At 38.4% G+C, this 21,081-nt stretch overlaps 1 long non-coding RNA gene across 2 annotated transcripts in view; it reads right to left on the bottom strand.

Annotated features, from left to right (window-relative positions):
* Positions 1–9,269: 9,269 nt before the first annotated feature.
* Positions 9,270–21,081, bottom strand: part of LOC105483592 (uncharacterized) — an 80,451-nt gene continuing 68,639 nt past the window's right edge. Inside the window, exon 7 of one of the 2 annotated variants that reach the window (XR_011606949.1) lies at positions 9,270–9,475. This is a non-coding gene — a long non-coding RNA (uncharacterized lncRNA). Of the gene's footprint in view, positions 9,476–15,104; positions 15,341–21,081 lie in introns of those variants that run through there. The other variant, XR_011606950.1, reaches the window with a different exon arrangement.

Raw genomic sequence — 21,081 nt, 5'->3', positions numbered from 1 at the left:
ACACACACACACACACACACACACACATTCTGCATTATTCAGAAACACCCATGTAATGAAGAGGTACCCTGTCTATCTTTAAAGAGCTGATTAAGTAGCTCCTGATAGAGCACTGTGCTATTTGCTCTTATCCTCAATTTTCCTCATGATTCACCTAGAGTATGGCTATCTATCTGGAAACAGCTAAAATTAACAGAACAATTTAGAAAACCCACTGAGCCAAAGTTGCACAATGAAGACTAAAAGAAGGGAGGAAGATGAGTGACTCAGGGGATTCTTAATGGAATTTTAAGCCTTTTGTATTAATGCTCCCTCAATTTATGGATGGTGCACTGTTCTCATGGATACTTTCAAAGTGCTTTTTGGGAAACTCATTACTCCAAACTGGTGAAGGCAGATAGTGGTATTTTAGGAGCAAGTCAGGACTAGAATCCACATTTCTAGCTCTGAATTTCTAGTGTTTCAAAACTTAGGTTCTAGGGAGCATCAGCAGTGACTCAGGAGCTGGAGCGGCACTCACAGCCCCTCCACCTTGGGAGCCTGCTCCAGCTGCTCACATAAAGCAGCCTAAAGGTCTGAAGGTGTTTCTGAGAATTCACTGGTCCAGGATGACATATGGGGATACCAAAAACAATCCAGTGATTCCCCCCAGAGCAGCTTACATCCCCAGGAGTGTACTAGGAGTGTACTAGAAGTGTTAGGGCCCCCAGAAGGGGACCTCTAAACACTCTCCGCACTCACAGATGAGAATCTCTCAGGCCGGCTACTAATCCGCAGTGGGCGCTATCATTTCTGTGCACTCCCCACCCAGAAGACCCTTCCACTTCAGCTCACAGCCCTTAAGTGGTCACAAGATCTGGAGTACTTCAACCATTTAAACATCTGGGATGGAAATACTGGTTTTTCCTCAAACATCATCATAAGAATTGGCACAATGCTTTCCCAAGGCCCACACTCATTCCACTGCACTGTGTCCCAATATCTCAGAGAAAACTGGATGATGGATGGGCATTTCGTGAAAGATGCTTCCATCTCAGTTTTGTTATTATGGAGATAGATTCTCTCTTTAATTCATGACCATGAACTTCAAGTGGGCTCTACAGGCAAAATGAGACAAACAAAGAGGAGCTTCTAGAGAGGTCTACAAGAAGCTATTGCCCCCCTTATTGAAGTCTCTTCTGGCCAGGAATGCCAGCAGCCAGGAAGATCAGCTAGACACAGAGTAGAGGAGAGCAAGAGCAAGCTGTGTGAATTTATCCCCACATCTCAGAGCAACCACTTCCTGAAGGTAATGACCATAATCTTCCCCTTTTGATGAACTCTAACCTAGAAGCGAATGGAGATGAGAATTCTGGAAAAGGTAGCTTCTGGCTTAACAAGTTAACAATAACACACCCCAGAAAAAAAATGATAGTCAACTTAGATAAGACTAAAAATTCATTGTTTGATCTTATAGTGATGACCATGGCAAGAGCGAATTTGGTGGCATATTTAGAACAAAGGGTTTATATCTGGAGTGGATTTATAAGAGATCAGTCAGAAATGATAGATTTTTTGAGAAGTTTACAGCACAGAAAGGCAAAGAAATGTAGCAGCTAGGTGATAAGCAAGGTCAAGGGGGGATTTATTTTCTAAGTTATAAAAAAATAGCAATATGTTTGTGCACTAGTGGGAATGATCCCGTAAGAGTGTAATGCACACCTGTACTCCCAGCACTTTGAGAGACTGAGCCTGCAGTGAGCCAAGATTGCACCACTGCACTCCAGCTTGGGGTACAGAGTGAGACCCTGTCTCAAAAATAATAATAATAAGACTGTGCATTTGATTTTAAAAAGATGTTGGAGTCATGAGTTTGGATAGAAAAAAGGAAAGAAAATCAAGTGCACTGGAGACACTGGCTTTTGAAAGGACCCTGGAATGCCAGCAGTGCTTCTTATCTCCCCTGCTACCAGCCTGGTCCAAGCCAGCATCTTCTTCTACTGAGATAACTGCAGTAGCTCCTAACTAGTCTCCCTTCTCCGTGTTTTACCCACCTATAAACCCACGTAGCGGTCAGTGTGGTCCTTTTAATACATATGTCAGATTAGGTCATCCCAGTGCTCCAAACCCTGTAATGGACACCCTCTTCACTCAGAGTAAAAAAAAAATCCTTGTAAGGCCACACAAGTTCCCATCAGGTGGTCAGGTTCTCCATTGTGTCTAGAGTCTTCTCTCCTACAGTTCTCTATCTCTCATTTACTTCTCTTGCCTTGTTTGGAAGACCCAGGCACCCTCTTATCACAGGGCCTTTGTTCCGGCTTGTGCCTCTGACTCAGACATTCATGTCCTAGATATCCCCTTATTTAACTCCTTCTCTTCCCTCAAGGTTTTGTTCATATTTCACCTTCTCAATGAGGCCCACCCTGACCACTTATTTAAGTTGCAACCTAACCTCACATTCCCATCCCTCTTATTGTGCTCTGCTTTTCCTTTCTTCCACAAGTATTTACTACTTTCTAAAGACAATGTAATTGACTACAGTAGTCCCTTTTTATCCACAATTTCTCATTTTGCAGTTTCCGTTACCTGCAGTCAACTGTGGTCTGAAAATATTAAATAGGACACTCCAAGAATAAACAATTCATAAGTTTCAAATTGGGTGCCATTCTGAGTAGCATGATGAAATCTCACACCATCCCTTTCCGTCCTGCCCAGGACAGGAATCTTCCTTCGTCTAGCATTTCCACGCTGTATGCCCTGCCTGCCCCTTAGCACTTAGTAGGTGTTTCAGTTATCAGATCAACGGATTACAAGAAGAAGAGTGAGTACAGTACAATACGATATTTTGAGAGACACAGAGACAGAAACCATACTCACATAACTTTTATTATAATATATTGTTATAATTGTTCTACTGTATTATTAGCTATTGTTGTTAAGCTCCTACCATGCCTAACCTATAAATTAAACTTTATCAGACCTGGTGTGGTGGCTCACGCCTGTAATCCTAGAACTTTTTTTTTTTCTGTCTCAAAAAAAAAAAAAAAAAAATAAGAAAAGAAAAGAAAAGAAAAAAAGCCAAAAAAAAAAAATACTTTATCATAGGTGTGTATGTGATATACTTTGGCTCTGTGTCCCCACCCAAATCTCATCTCGAATTGTAATCCCCATGTGTTGATGGTGGGCCCCGGTGGGAGGTGATTGGATCATGAGGGAGGTTTCTAATTGTTTAACACCATCCCCCTAGTGCTGTCTCATGAGTAGTTCTCACAAAATCTGATGGTTTTAAAGGGACTAAAGAGCTTTTGCAGGGCAAAAGGAACAGTCAGCTCACAGAGTGGGAGAAAATCTTCACAATCTATACATCTGACAAGGGACGAATATCCAGAATCTACAACAAACTGAAACAAATTAGCAAGAAAAAAATAAACAATCCCATCAAAAAGTAGGCTAAGGACATGAATAGACAATTCTCAAAGGAGATATAGAAGTGGCCAACAAACATATGAAAAAATGCTCAACATTACCAGTGATCAGAGAAATACAAATCCAAACCACAATGTGATACCACCTTACTCCTACAAGAATTTCCATAATCAAAAAATCAAAAAATAATAGATGTTGGCTTGGGTGTAGTGAAAAGGGAACACTTCTACACTGCTGGTGGGAATGTAAACTGGTACAATTACTGTGGAAAACAGTAGGAAGATTCCTTAAAGAACTAAAAGTAGAACTACCATTTGATCCAGCAATCCCACTATCCTGTATCTACCCAGAGGAAAAGAAGTCATTATATGAAAAAGTACTTGCACAAGCATGTTTATAGCAGCACAATTCACAATTGCAAAAATGTGGAATCAACCCAAATGCCTGTCAATGAGTGGATAAAGAAACTGTTATATATATATATGTTCAAAACTGTTTTTATATATATATATGTTTAAAACTGTTTTTATATATATATACACACACACACATACACAATAGAATACTACTCAGCCATAAAAAGGAATGAATTAATGGCATTCACAGCAACCTGGATGAGATTGGACACTATTATTCTAAGTGAAGTAACTCAGGAATGGAAAACCAAATATCGTATGTTCTCACTTATAAGTGGGAGCTAAGCCATGAGGATTCTAAGGCATAAGAATGAAACATTGGACTTTGCGGACTCGGGGAAAGTGTGGGAAGGGGTGAAGGATAAAAGACTACAAATTGGGTGCAGTGTATACTGCTCAGGTGATGGGTGCAACAAAATCTCCGAAACCACTACTTATATTACCAAACACCACCTGTTCCCCAAAAATGTATGGAAATAAATTTTTTAAAGTGTGTGGCAGTTCCCTTCTCTTGCTCTCTTTCCTGCTCTGACATGTGAAGATGTGCTCACTTCCCCTTTGCCTTCTACCATGATTGGAAGTTTCCTGAGGCGTTCCAAGTCGTGCTGAACTGTGAGTCAATTAAACCTCTTTTCCTTATAAATTATCCAGTATCAGGTAGTTCTTTATAGCAGTGTCAAAACAGACTAATACTGTATGTATATATATAAAAAAAAAACATAGTGTATATGTGATTTGGTACTATCTGCAGTTTCAGGCATCCACTGGGTGTCTTGGAACATATTCGCAATGATAAGGATAAGGGGAGACTACCATATTTTCCCATGTTTCTAGTCCGTTGCCTCTCTCACTCCGAATGTGGGCTTCATGAGCATCATATTCACTGGTGTATCTCAAGCTCCTTAGAACAGTGCCTGGCACATTGTGGACAGTCCATAGGTATTTTTGGATGAATTAATATATTTAGCTATAAGAAAACCCTAGTAAACTTTCTAAAGATTTATGAATGAAAAGTCAGAGGCTACTTCTTTGTGCCAGGTTAGTATACTACTCTTTGTAAATCTCATCAGAAGTGTGTCTACTAAGCTGCAAAAAAAATTATTTGAAAGTTGAAGGAAGTGAATGATATTTTTATCTAACTTTTGCATTTGTTGCAAGGTACATTCACCAAATAAATATTTATAACAAACTTCATATAAGCTTAGAACATATCAATTGATAATTTCATTAAATTAAGCCTCCCCAACAACATTGTAAGATAGGCATTATCATACCTGTTTAATTGTTAAAGAAAATGAAACTCAGAAGTCTTAAGTGGCTTACTCAAATTCTCATAAAATGAGTAAACGGGGAAGCTGTATCTCAATTACAGGCTTTATGTTCCATTGAAGATGCTTCTTAACTTAGCTCTATTACGTGGAGAAATAGCATATGTAGTACCAAGTACAGTAATTAAATATTGAAGAAATTTAACAATGCTATATCTATAGCCTGAGAGGTTTACATAAATCTTAACTAAATATCTACATCTATATCCATGTCTCTTTCTATTTTTATATTCTCTATCTAAATATCCATCCATTCATCCATACATACACACATGTATAAATTTATTGAGCACATAATCTGAGCAAGGTAAGTATTATGTGCTATGCAAATATTATCTCAGTTTTATTCTATCCCAAACACCAGAATTAAGGTATCCCATTTTAAACATGAGAAAGCTGAGGTGCAAAGAGGCTAAATAACTTGCCCCAAGTTAACAGCAGGAGGAGCCACAATGTAAACCTGGAAAGTCTAACTGCATAGTCAGTGCTCCCAACCATCTCAGCATACATTTTCCTCCCTCAATTAATGAGAACAGGTTTGATTATATTAATTTGATAATATTTAGAGGGATACAATTTCTGAACTGCTTTGTTCCATTTCTAAAAGGCTTAGTTTATCATAATGCCTTTGGCTGGCATCCTTCTGTAAGCCTGGTGGTTAACCAGGCCTTCTGTCCTAGGTGAAACTGACATAAAATGTCTACTGCAGTGAGGTTAGTGTCTCCATCCTGACTGGGCTCCACTTTTCCTTGGAGCCCCATATTTAATGTAAGGTGCTCAGTCTTCAAGCACATACATCAGTGGCTCTACAGACTGGCTATTATCAACCCAATTCCTGGAGGCTGAGCCCAGCAAATCAGAATTCTACATTTAAAATAGGTGTTTTCAAAGCAAGCTTTTTACCTTAAAATGTGGTTAAGAGTCCTTCATTGATTAAAACGTGTTCTGCTTTGCATTTCTCTGATGGCCAGTGATGATGAGCATTTTTTCATGTGTCTGTTGGCTGTATGAATGTCTTCTTTTGAGAAATGTCTGTTCATATCCTTTGCCCACTTTTTGATGGGGTTGTTTGTTTTTTTCTTGTAAATTTGTTTGAGTTCTTTGTAGGTTCTGGATATTAGCCCTTTGTCAGATGAGTAGATTGCAAAAATGTTCTCCCATTCTGTAGGTTGCCTGTTCACTCTGACTGGATTAAGAAAATGTGGCACATATACACCATGGAATACTATGCAGCCATAAAAAAGGATGAGTTTGTGTCCTTTGTAGGGACATGGATGCAGCTGGAAACCATCATTCTTAGCAAACTATCACAAGAACAGAAAACTAAACACTGCATGTTCTCACTCATAGGTGGGAACTGAACAATGAGATCACTTGGACTCGGGAAGGGGAACATCACACACCGAGGCCTATCGTGGGGAGGGGGGAGGGGGGAGGGATTGCATTGGGAGTTACACCTGATGTAAATGAGGAGTTGATGGGTGCTGACGAGTTGATGGGTGCAGCACAGCAACATGGCACAAGTATACATATGTAACAAACCTGCACATTACGCACATGTACCCCAGAACTTAAAGTATAATAATAATAAAAAATAAAAAAATTAAAAAAAAAAAACAAAAAAACCCGTGTTCTTCTGTTTGCCATCCTCATAGGTATGGACATTTTAATCTAAGCAGTTTGGAATGGGAGGGTGTGAAGAGTGACCAAGCTAAAATGTCAAGTTCAGACTGCAAATATATAATTTTAAGAGATGTGTGTCTAAGAAAGCAATCCACGTGTCTATAAGCTGACTTCAACTATGCTCTAGAAGTCCCCTGAAACTCTAAACCTGATCAGAATTCAAGATGAAAGCTCTTTGACCCTAGCAGAACTGGGTAATACTTCTCATTGTTTCTCTTTGCTGGTCTGTTATTACCATTCAAGGAAATAGAGAGCAGAGGGAAACCATACTTCTATTTTTAATAAATCAATAGCATATGTAACCATGTTTTTTGAGGCTTTATCATCAATCTGTGATATAGGCATTATTTCATTTAAAGGAATGGAATTGCAATCAGGTTGGATAAGGCTGTGCAATCTAATACTTAGTCTAAAACGAGTACAAACGTATTCCTGAATGTGATTATAAGAATAGGTTTTTTTCTGAATGCTGTCTGACTTTTATTGGGCTGCTCCACTAAATTCCCATTAGACCTATCTTGATTTATTTTAAACACTGGTCATTTATTCATTGTTTCATTTAACAAACATTTATTGAACATCTACTATGTGATAAAAACTGTGCTATACATCAGGGCTAGGGAGATAAGTTAGATACAGTTTCTAACATGAAGGCACTTATAATTTCATAAGAAAATAACCACTTTAACAGATAATGATAATGTGGTAAGTCCAGCGATGGAGATAGTTATACAAGACCCTGTGCCTATGAATTGTTTAAACCAATTTCTTCTGTATATTAAAGCAAATCAGAAATAGAAACTGTTACCCTGCTGCATGCAAAATTTGTTTACCATAGTACACAATATGTGCAGCCATGCCATCAAATCATTACATACATGGCATAGGTCTACTTCATTATCTTGGGCATACTTTTAAAAATAGCATTCTACACAGTGTGCGTTATTATTTTTTACTTCTTAATGACCAAGTTCTAGTCCGTTTTTTATCTCTAGTTCTCAATCACAAAAGTTCTTTCTTTATTCTTCTTCCTGACTGCCTATATATGTGTTTTTTTAATTTGTATTTATACTTATTTCTTCAGAATGTAGGATTGTTTCTGTCTGTCTGCTTTATAAGTGCCCAAATATTATTTTCATGAATGTCTTTCATGGTTATTGATTGGCAAACAAGTCAAATCCTAAAACTACAGAGTAACAGGCTAATCCCAATTCTATTCCCCATTAGCAAGAGCACCTCCTTGCTCTCCAACCAGAGTGAGAAGGCAAAGATGCTACTCCCACTCAGATTGAGCATATTATTTATGTTCTCTGTGGGGAGTTGCATGAGTTATATCACTAAGAAAATTAATTCCTGCACTTCTGATTTTACTTACAGAGTTTGTTGGTGCTTGTGGAAAGAGTAAAATTACAAATCCTGATAAGTTAATGACAGAGACCCTGTGTAAATTTGTTTGGAAATTTTCTTCATCTAATCATATCACCTTTAGATGTGCATGGCCAGTGTGTAGATCTGCACTTCTTTGCATAATCAAATAGAGTCTTGAAATTGTCAATGCTTCTCGGAAGAGAGAAGGTGAAATCAATGAAAAAGGAGAGGGGAGAGGGGCAAAACAAACTAATGGTAGGCAAGGAGCCTGGAGAGAAAGACAGCCATGGGAAATGAGCGGTGGTGGGTTTGATAAAGGATTTTAAGGAACAAAGATGCTATTATTTGCTTTCTAGTTTTTTGGCGATACTGTCATTTAACTGCCTCAGATATCTACAAGACTTTAATAACTCTGCTACATAAAACAATCCTGTGTTTGAGGTTGTTTAGTGAACACAAAAGTAAAATGGTCTGTAGTGCACATTAAGGTCATCTTGGGGGAGACAAGAAACCAGCCACAGGCAGGAAGAAAAACACAGGGGAGGCTGAAACTTAAGTGGAAAAAGAAAAATTAAAGCAAGAAATGACAGGAGTAAGGTAATCCTCTAAAAATTCCTGGATTTGAGATTGTGATGTGTATCTCTGAAAGTGTGTGCAAGTGTGTGCTTTAGGTGTATGTTAGAAGGTAGCAGACGATGTTGAGTTTCTCACTACAGGTGGAATAATATTTGAAACACATTAATTTAAAAATTGCAAAATTAAGTTAATCCATAATTCTAAAGGATTAGGGGATTCTAGGGAGAAGAATACTTGGATTACACAATCAATGTGTTTCAGATGAAATGGTAGTGCTATCCATCAACCACATTTGCATTGAAATATATTTATTTTTGTATGTTTGTTTTGCAGATTAGATAGCTAAGATGGTTCAAGTCTCTACCAATGAAATCAAACTCTGGAGTTTACACCTCCCTCCAGGCATTTCTCTTTGTGCAGAAGAAAATTGTACCAAACTCAAGGCCACCCCAGGATGGTTGATGCAGAACATGCAAAATTCTACCTTCTTCCAGGCCCTTGCAAATGCTGTTTCTTCTGTGAAAACTGTCTCCTGCCTTCCAGTTCCACACAGGATACCCTGTCAGTCAGTTGCCCTGCAAGACTCAGCAAAAGGGATTCTTCCCTGTAAATGTTTTTATGAATCTACTCAGGAAAGAACATCCTCACTTCTCTGCATTGTATTCCACATGGATGACTTCAGTGATAGCTCCTTGAGCCCTATGGAGAAAGACAGCTACAGTGAATTAATAATGTTTGGGTAACTATTAGGGACTTTTAAGACAAAATATGCACTTGACATTGAATTAATTAACATTATGTAATGCTTGATTGCATTGCATCGTTTTGCATGTAGCATATATCAACTTCCCTGTGTTGTACCGTGAGTCATTCCAGATACAGGGAACACATGTACTCATTTCGTTCTTGAATCCCACGTTCTTACATGATAAGTATTTATTAGTAGATGTATGCTACATGAATAAATTAATAAATTGGTGAATGAATGGATGTGTAGATGGTTATGTAAAAGGATAGATAAATTTCTTACCCCTTGACACTTACACTATTTTCCCAGAAGATGCAAGGCTTTTATTTATGTTGTTATATTTTGCTGGGAGATTTTCTTGTTTGTGATTTTTCATTCACTATGTTAAGAAGAAAATATATACCTGTTAACTGAGGTAAACCTAAAACAAATTGCCTAAGACCATGACCAACTTGTCTACAATCATAATCATAAACAACATTGTATATAAATATATCATAGTTGATCATAAAGGAGAATAAGAAAGAGATGATAGGTGAATTAATGAAAATGTGACACCACAAGTAAAAAATAAAATCAAAAGCCAAGGGGGCTAATCACATGATTTTATGTAGAAAAATCATGTCCATTTATGTTATATGTGTGTGCATGTGTATGTATGTCTGTATGTATATATACATATATATATATATCAGATTACATATATATTTCAGAACTAGATCAAGAAAAGACTGGATCTATAATTTGTGAGGCCCAGTGCAAGATGAACATGCAGAGTGTCATGTTCAAAAATTCAGAATTTCAAGATGGCAAGAGAAGAGCATTATACCCATCAGAGTCTGAGTTCAGATGCCTATGTGATTGCACAGTTCAAATGCCACAAAGTCAGCCCTACCTAATTATTCCCTTTCTACAATCTTTAGATAAAAATTTTGTTTGCTTACAATTACAGTATATATAATTATAAATATAATGTATTATGTTATAAAATTATAATTAACATATTATATGTAGTTATAATATGTAATTATTGGCTATCATGCTCTCTTTGGCTAGAAGCTACAAAATGTCAAGGATTATAGTCCATGGATCTATTCCACTTTGTTACTGTTATACATATTATCCATGTCCTCAAACACTAATATTTTATGTGCTAATCCATCAAGATTGTTTATATAGGGGAAGGCTCAAGACAGCTGATGAGATGCAGTGAGGGTGTGCCTCTTCCATGGAGAATAACCAAAATATTGAATAAATATTCACACTTCAAATAGATTTTCTGAGAGAGAAAACTGGGATTCAACAGAGAGGTGATGGGAGACGCTGAGGATAAAGAAGGAAAAAATGGGGCTCCTAGCCTGGGATCACCAGTAGTGGGCACTGGACCTGCACCCAGAGAATAAATAAGTGGAGGACGCTGGGGACTCACATTCTTACCGTGGGCCTTTGTGATCCTAGCTACAAGAGAGTTCCATGGCTTGACAAACTGACTGCAGACTGCTCGGTTCTGGCCTCACCATTCTGTCCTGCTTCTGCTGGCTGGACACTGAAGAGAGAACCTTCAGGTTGGGGTGTGGAAGCTGGGTGGGTCCCAGTGCCACTTGCTAGGCTGCAGATTCTGGCAAACCCTCTTCCCCCACATAGGTACTGTGGCCCAGGAAAAGTACTTTCATCCCTCCCTGGAAGATTGCCCCAGTGGCTTGAGAGCTAACCCCTAATCCCCACTGGGGTCAGCACTTATGCTTGCCATGGATAGCCTAGTTACACCTCCACTGACCCACCCAGCCCAGCTTTGGCCCCTACAATCACCTTGGAAGCAAAGCACAAGGATGAGTAGCCCTGAGATTTCCACAGCCCGCCCATCACTGGAGAAACATTAGTACTTCTCCTGGTTAGTAAAAGCTAAGAAAAAAATCCCACTGCCACCACTGCAGCTGCGTATCTTCTGCAAGCACCACCTACTGGCTGGGAGGTCAACATGCATAGACTCCCACAACTTTGCTGACACTATCATGCAGCACTCAACTAGTCTTTATCAACAAAAGTGAGACAGCTACTGGCCAATAAGGGGAACTGCATAACCCATTCCAATTCCTGCACAGAATTGTGCAGCACTGGGGAGTGAAACAAGCTGCCTAGACCTCCACTTTTCTGTTTCCGCTGATGGCAGTGAGCCCAAACACACACCCAGTGCACCACTGTTACCACCTACAAACAACCAGTACTTATGAAAACCACTGCAATAAGGTTATCTATAACCAAAAAATTCATGCAGAACCTTGGCCTCCTAAAAGCACAAAGAAGCGAAGTCAAAAGACTGTCCCCAACATATGCTACAGTCAAACTCTCAAGAGCTAAAAATTAAAGTCCCATCCAAATGAAAGTAAATTCAAAAATAAGAAGTGACAGATTTTCCAGATGAAAACAAAATGGGGCACAAGGTCCCTGGCACCATGAAAAACCAGACTGTAGCAACACCTTCAAAGGATCACATACTACCTCTCTAGCAATGACTCCTAACCAAAATGAAAATTCTGAATAAAAGCTAATTCAAAATATGAATTTGAAGGAAGATCAATGAGACTCAACAGATTGTTGAAAGCCAATACAATGAAATAAGAAAAATAATTCAAATTATAAATAAAACATTTTCTAAAGGGATATTTTATAAAGAAGAATTTTTTGAAATGAAAAATTTGCTGAAGAAATAACAAAATATAGGTAAAATCTTTAACAGTAGACTAGACCAAGCAGAAGAAAGAATTTTAGAGCTTGAGGACAAGTATTTAGAATTAACCAAGTCAGATAAAAAAAGAAAAAAAATTTAAATGAACAAAGCCTTCAAGAAAGATAAGATTATGTAAAGGAACCAAACTTATGGGTTACAGGCATTCTGAGGAAGAAGAAAAAAATAAAAACTTTAGAAAAGTTATTTGAGGGAATAATTTTAAAAAAATTCCCTGGTCTTCCTGGAGATGTAGATATCCAGATACAAGAAGCACATAGAACATCTGGAAGATACTTTGCAATACTAACGTCACCAAGGCATACAGTCATTAGACTATTTAAAGTCAATGTGAAGGAAAAATATCCTAAAAGAAACAAGAGAGAAGCATCAAGTCGCCCAAAAAGAAAATTCAATTAAACTAACAGAGGAATTCTCAGTAGAAATCTTACAAGTCAGGAGGCACTGGGGTGCTATTTTAAGTCTTCTTAAATAAAAATACAACCAGCCAAGATTTTATATCCTGCTAAACTAAGTTTCATAAATGAAAGATAAATAAAGTATTTTCTAGACAAGATGCTAAGGTAATTTGTCACCACTAGACCAGCCCTATTAAAAATGCTCACAGGAATTCTAAACATGGAAACAGAAGTGTGATACTTGCTGTCATAAAAAGACACGAAACTATAAAACTCATAGATCGTATAAAGCAACCACACAATTGAGACTACAAAGCAACCAGGTAACAATTAACATCACAACAGGAACAAACCTTCACGTTAATATTAATATTAATATTAACCTTGAACATAAGTGAAATAAATGCTCCACTTAAAAGATATATACTGGCAGAATGGACAAGAATACCAGATCCAAACATATGTTTCCTACAAGAAGCCCACCCGGCAAAGACATTTATACTCAAAGAGGTGGAAAAAGATATTTCACACAAAAAACAAAAGTAAGCAGAAGTAGCTATACTTATATAAGATAAAACAGACTTTAAGTCAATGACAGTAAAAATAAAAAGATGAAGAAGTTGTTGTAAAATGATAAAGGAATCAATTCAATAAGATGCAACAATCATAAATATATATGCACCCAACACTGGAGCATCCAGATTCGTAAAACAAATACTAGTAGATCTAAGAAAATAGATAGAAAGAAATCCAACACTAGTAGGGAACTTCTATAACTCCACCAAAAACACAATAGAACATCAAGGCAAAAAAATTAACAAAGAAACTTTGGACTTTAATTAGACTCTAGACCAAATGAATCTGACAGCCATTTACAGAACATTCTACCCTACAGCCATAGAATATATATTCTTCTCATGTGTGCATTAAACATTTTTGAAATTTTGCTATATTCTATGCCACAAGACAAGTCTCAATAAGTTTCTAAAAATCAGAATCATAGTAAGCATATCCTTGGACCACAGTGAAATAAAACTAGAAATCAATACCAAGAGAAACTCTCAAAACTATATAAATACATCTAAATTGAGCAACTTGTTTCTGAACAATCTTTGAACAAAGAATAAAATTAGGGGAAAAATTTGGAACAAATGAACATGGAGCCACAACATACCAAAACCACTGGGACACAGAAAAAGCAGTGCTAAAATGGAAGTTTATAACATTAAATGCCTACATTAAAAAAAGATAGAAAGATCTCAAATTAACAACCTAATGTCATACCGCAAAGAATTGGAAACACAGAACAAACAAAAAATAAAGCTAGCAGAAGAAAAGAAATAACAAAAGTCAGAGTAGAAGTAAATAAACTTGAGATGAAAGAAAACAGTAAAAAAGATCAATGAAATAAAAAGTTGGTTCTTTGAAAAGATGAAATTCATAGACCACTAGCTAGATGGACCAAGAAATAAAGATAGAGGATTCAAATAAGCACAATCAGATGACGTAACAACTGATACCAGAAATACAAAAGTTTATTAGAGACTATTGTGAGCATCTGTACACACACATACTATAAAGCCTAGAGGAAATAGATAAATTCCGGGAAACATAGAATCTCCCAAAATTGAACCAAGAAGAAATAGAAATTCTTACCAGACCAAAAATGAGTAGCACAATTGAATCAGTCATTTAAAAAATTTTCCAACAAAAAAAAGCCCTAGGATAAGATGGATTCACTGCTGAATTCTATCAGACATACAAAGAAGAATGGGCACCAATCCTATGGAAACTATTCTAAAAAAATAGGAAAGAGAGGTTCCTCCCTAACTCATTCTATGAAGCCAATATTACATGGATACCAAAGCAAAGTAAAGACACAACAAACAAAAAAAGAAAACTACAGGCCAGTATCCCTGAGTAGATGCAAAAAACCTCAACAAAATACTAGGAAACTGGATCTGACAGTGCATCAAGAATATAATACACCAAAATCAAGTGGACTTTATTCCAGGGATGCAAGGATGGTTCAAAATATGTAAATCAATAAATATGATTCAACACATAAGATATTTAGAAACAAAAACCATATGATCATCTCAATAGATGCAAAAAGAGCGTTTAATAGAATCCAGCAGCTCTTGTTGATACAAACCCTCTATAAACCAGGCATTGAAGAAACATACCTCAAAAAAATAAAAGCCATGTACAACAAACCACAGCAAATATAATGCTGAGTGGGGAAAAGTTGAAAGCGATTCTCCCTCAGAACTAGAACAAAACAAGCATGCCCACTCTCCAAACAACTCCCACCAGGCCCCACTTCCAACACTGGAAATCAAATTTCAGCATGAGACTTGGAAGGACAAAACAAGCCATATTCACACCATAGCATATGGTAATATCTCTAAATTCAGAGGTATGTCGTGAACCTTTAGCTCCAAAGACAGAAGGCCAATCCAAACTAGCTAAACCACAATGCAAGTTATTGGCTTACTTAACTGGAAGTCCAAAGGTGAGGTGGGCTTCAGGATTGATTAAATAAGCAACATCAGCTCAACAGGCCTGCAGTTCTCATACCTTTCCTCTCCTCCAGCTGTAGGGTTTATCTTTGGGTAGGGAGTAAGATGGTGGCAGCTGCTTAGGTATCCTCTCAATATAAGACAAATTCCCTACAAAGAGAGAGAGTGTTGCTTCTTGAAGTTATTCAGGAAGAGTAGCAAATCACGTTGCTAGAAGCTGCAATTTTAATCTCGTTGGCTCACACTGCATCACATGCCTACTCACAAAGCAATCATTGGCAAAACAAAAAAATAAATAAATAACAAAAATGGCAAAAAAAAAAAAAAAAAAAGAAAAAATAAAGGTATTCTCTCTCTTCAGCACAACAGGGCCCATCTCTAGACCTTGGATTTGATGAACTTGAAGCCCCATCAAACCTGTATGAGAACTGTACCAATTTTCTCACTCTGGGATGTTTAAAAGGTAAATTTCATTCTCTACCACAGGAAATACAGTTGTATTTGAGGATATCTGAGTAGCATAATTTGTAATGAAGCTCTTTCTATTGTAAGAGGAAAAAACATGCTTTTAAACAATATTTTCTTCTCTTATAATGCCTTTATTTTTTTAATTATGGGAATGGTACTACTCCCTTTAGAAAACTAAATATTCAGAAAAATAAAAAGAAGATAATAAAAGTTATATGTGATTTCTTACCATCATTAGCGTTTGGAAAAGATCTTGCTACTTTGTTTTCTGTGTATATTTGTTTATCACATATTCAATTGGCTGCTAATGATAGAAACCCATTTTGGAGGGGCGGAGCAAGATGGCCAAATAGGAACAGCTCCAGTCTCCAACTCCCAGCGCGAGCGACACAGAAGACCGGTGATTTCTGCATTTTCAACTGAGGTACTGGCTTCATCTCACTGGGGAGTGCCGGACGATCGGTGCTGGTCAGCTGCTGCAGCCCGACCAGCGAGAGCTGAAGCAGGGCGAGGCATTGCCTCACCTGGGAAGCTCAAGGGGGAAGGGAATCCCTTTTCCTAGCCAGGGGAACTGAGACACACAACACCTGGAAAATTGGATAACTCCCACCCCAATACTGCGCTTTAAGCAAACAGGCACACCAGGAGATCATATCCCACACCTGGCCGGGAGGGTCCCACACCCACGGAGCCTCCCTCATTGCTAGCACAGCAGTCTGTGATCTACCGGCAAGGCAGCAGTGAGGCTGGGGGAGGGGCGCCCGCCATTGCTGAGGCTTAAGTAGGTAAACAAAGCTGCTGGGAAGCTCCAAGTGGGTGGAGCTCACAGCAGCTCAAGGAAACCTGCCTGTCTCTGTAGACTCCACCTCTGGGGACAGGGCAATAACAAACACAGCCGAAACCTCTGCAGACGCAAAGGACTCTGTCTGACAGCTTTGAAGAGAGCAGTGGATCTCCCAACACGGAGGTTGAGATCTGAGAAGGGACAGACTCCCTGCTCAAGTGGGTCCCTGACCCCTGAGTAGCCTAACTAGGAGACATCCCCCACTAGGGGCAGTCTGACACCCCACACCTCACAGGGTGGAGTACACCCCTGAGAGGAAGCTTCCAAAGCAAGAATCAGACAGGTACACTCGCTGTTCAGAAATATTCTATCTTCTGCAGCCTCTGCTGCTGATACCCAGGCAAACAGGGTCTGGAGTGGACCTCAAGCAATCTCCAACAGACCTACAGCTGAGGGTCCTGACTGTTAGAAGGAAAACTATCAAACAGGAAGGACACCTACACCAAAACCCCGTCAGTACATCACCATCATCAAAGACCAGAGGCAGATAAAACCACAAAGATGGGGAAAAAGCAGGGCAGAAAAGCTGGAAATTCAAAAAATAAGAGTGCATCTCCCCTGGCAAAGGAGCGCAGCTCATCGCCAGCAACGGATCAAAGCTGGACGGAGAATAACTTTGACGAGATGAGAGAAGAAGGCTTCAGTCCATCAAATTTCTCAGAGCTAAAGGAGGAATTACATACCCAGTGCAAAGAAACTAAAAATCTTGAAAAAAAAAGTGGAAGAATTGATGGCTAGAGTAATTAATGCAGAGAAGGTCATAAACGAAATGAAAGAGATGAAAACCATGACACGAGAAATACGTGACAAATGCACAAGCTTCAGTAACCGACTCGATCAACTGGAAGAAAGAGTATCAGCGATTGAGGATCAAATGAATGAAATGAAGCGAGAAGAGAAACCAAAAGAAAAAAGAAGAAAAAGAAATGAACAAAGCCTGCAAGAAGTATGGGATTTTGTAAAAAGACCAAATCTACGTCTGATTGGGGTGCCTGAAAGTGAGGGGGAAAATGGAACCAAGTTGGAAAACACTCTTCAGGATATCATCCAGGAGAACTTCCCCAACCTAGTAGAGCAGGCCAACATTCAAATCCAGGAAATACAGAGAACGCCACAAAGATACTCCTCGAGAAGAGCAACTCCAAGACACATAATTGCCAGATTCACCAAAGTTGAAATGAAGGAAAAAATCTTAAGGGCAGCCAGAGAGAAAGGTCGGGTTACCCACAAAGGGAAGCCCATCAGACTAACAGCAGATCTCTCGGCAGAAACTCTAAAGCCAGAAGAGAGTGGGGGCCAATATTCAACATTCTTAAAGAAAAGAATTTTAAACCCAGAATTTCATATCCAGCCAAACTAAGTTTCATCAGTGAGGGAGAAATAAAATCCTTTACAGATAAGCAAATGCTTAGAGATTTTGTCACCACTAGGCCTGCCTTACAAGAGACCCTGAAGGAAGCACTAAACATGGAAAGGAACAACTGGTACCAGCCATTGCAAAAACATGCCAAAATGTAAAGACCATCGAGGCTAGGAAGAAGCTGCATCAACTAACGAGCAAAATAACCAGTTAATATCATAATGGCAGGATCAAGTTCACACATAACAATCTTAACCTTAAATGTAAATGGACTAAATGCTCCAATTAAAAGACACAGACTGGCAAACTGGATAAAGAGTCAAGACCCATCAGTCTGCTGTATTCAGGAGACCCATCTCACACGCAGAGACATACATAGGCTCAAAATAAAGGGATGGAGGAAGATTTACCAAGCAAATGGAGAACAAAAAAAAGCGGGGGTTGCAATACTAGTCTCTGATAAAACAGACTTTAAACCATCAAAGTTCAAAAGAGACAAAGAAGGCCATTACATAATGGTAAAGGGATCAATTCAACAGGAAGAGCTAACTATCCTAAATATATATGCACCCAATACAGGAGCACCCAGATTCATCAAGCAAGTCCTTAGAGACTTACAAAGAGACTTAGACTCCCATACAATAATAATGGGAGACTTCAACACTCCACTGTCAACATTAGACAGATCAACGAGACAGAAAGTTAACAAGGATATCCAGGAATTGAACTCATCTCTGCAGCAAGCAGACCTAATAGACATCTATAGAACTCTCCACCCCAAATCAACAGAATATACATTCTTTTCAGCACCACATCGTACTTACTCCAAAATTGACCACGTAATTGGAAATAAAGCACTCCTCAGCAAATGTACAAGAACAGAAATTGTAACAAACTGTCTCTCAGACCACAGTGCAATCAAACTAGAACTCAGGACTAAGAAACTCAATCAAAACCGCTCAACTACCTGGAAACTGAACAACCTGCTCCTGAATGACTACTGGGTACATAACAAAATGAAGGCAGAAATAAAGATGTTCTTTGAAACCAATGAGAACAAAGATACAACATACCAGAATCTCTGGGACACATTTAAAGCAGTGTGTAGAGGGAAATTTATAGCACTAAATGCCCACAAGAGAAAGCAGGAAAGATCTAAAATTGACACTCTAACATCACAATTAAAAGAACTAGAGAAGCAAGAGCAAACTCATTCAAAAGCTAGCAGAAGGCAAGAAATAACTAAGATCAGAGCAGAACTGAAGGAGATAGAGACACAAAAAACCCTCCAAAAAATCAATGAATCCAGGAGTTGGTTTTTTGAAAAGATCAACAAAATTGACAGACCACTAGCAAGACTAATAAAGAAGAAAAGAGAGAAGAATCAAATCGACGCAATTAAAAATGATAAAGGGGATATCACCACTGACCCCACAGAAATACAAACTACCATCAGAGAATACTATAAACACCTCTATGCAAATAAACTGGAAAATCTAGAAGAATTGGATAATTTCCTGGACACTTACACTCTTCCAAGACTAAACCAGGAAGAAGTTGAATCCCTGAATAGACCAATAACAGGCTCTGAAATTGAGGCAATAATTAATAGCCTACCAACCAAAAAAAGTCCAGGACCAGATGGATTCACAGCTGAATTCTACCAGAGGTACAAGGAGGAGTTGGTACCTTTCCTTCTGAAACTATTCCAATCAATAGAAAAAGAGGGAATCCTCCCTAACTCATTTTATGAGGCCAACATCATCCTGATACCAAAGCCTGGCAGAGACACAACAAAAAAAGAGAATTTTAGACCAATATCCCTGATGAACATCGATGCAAAAACCCTCAATAAAATACTGGCAAACCGGATTCAGCAACACATCAAAAAGCTTATCCACCATGATCAAGTGGGCTTCATCCCTGGGATGCAAGGCTGGTTCAACATATGCAAATCAATAAACATAATCCAACATATAAACAGAACCAAAGACAAGAACACATGATTATCTCAATAGATGCAGAAAAGGCTTTTGACAAAATTCAACAGCCCTTCATGCTAAAAACACTCAATAAATTCGGTATTGATGGAACGTACCTCAAAATCATAAGAGCTATTTATGACAAACCCACAGCCAATATCATACCGAATGGGCAAAAACTGGAAAAATTCCCTTTGAAAACTGGCACAAGACAGGGATGCCCTCTCTCACCACTCCTATTCAACATAGTGTTGGAAGTTCTGGCTAGGGCAATTAGGCAAGAGAAAGAAATCAAGGGTATTCAGTTAGGAAAAGAAGAAGTCAAATTGTCCCTGTTTGCAGATGACATGATTGTATATTTAGAAAACCCCATTATCTCAGCCCAAAATCTCCTTAAGCTGATAAGCAACTTCAGCAAAGTCTCAGGATACAAAATTAATGTGCAAAAATCACAAGCATTCTTATACACCAGTAACAGACAAAGAGAGAGCCAAATCAGGAATGAACTTCCATTCACAATTGCTTCAAGGAGAATAAAATACCTAGGAATCCAACTGACAAGGGATGTAAAGGACCTCTTCAAGGAGAACTACAAACCACTGCTCAGTGAAATAAAAGAGGACACAAACAAATGGAAGAACATACCATGCTCATGGATAGGAAGAATCAATATCGTGAAAATGGCCATACTGCCCAAGGTTATTTATAGATTCAATGCCATCCCCATCAAGCTACCAATGAGTTTCTTCACAGAATTGGAAAAAACTGCTTTAAAGTTCATATGGAGCCAAAAAAGAGCCCGCATCTCCAAGACAATCCTAAGTCAAAGAACAAAGCTGGAGGCATCACGCTACCTGACTTCAAACTATACTACAAGGCTACAGTAACCAAAACAGCATGGTACTGGTACCAAAACAGAGATATAGACCAATGGAACAGAACAGAGTCCTCAGAAATAATACCACACATCTACAGCCATCTGATCTTTGACAAACCTGAGAGAAACAAGAAATGGGGAAAGGATTCCCTATTTAATAAATGGTGCTGGGAAAATTGGCTAGCCATAAGTAGAAAGCTGAAACTGGATCCTTTCCTTACTCCTTATACGAAAATTAATTCAAGATGGATTAGAGACTTAAATGTTAGACATAATACCATAAAAATCCTAGAGGAAAACCTAGGTAGTACCATTCAGGACATAGGCATGGGCAAAGACTTCATGTCTAAAACACCAAAA

Source organism: Macaca nemestrina, chromosome 8 (assembly GCF_043159975.1).
Source record: "Macaca nemestrina isolate mMacNem1 chromosome 8, mMacNem.hap1, whole genome shotgun sequence".
Classification (NCBI taxonomy): Eukaryota; Metazoa; Chordata; class Mammalia; order Primates; family Cercopithecidae; genus Macaca; species Macaca nemestrina.
This window is presented reverse-complemented; position numbering and strand designations above follow the sequence as displayed.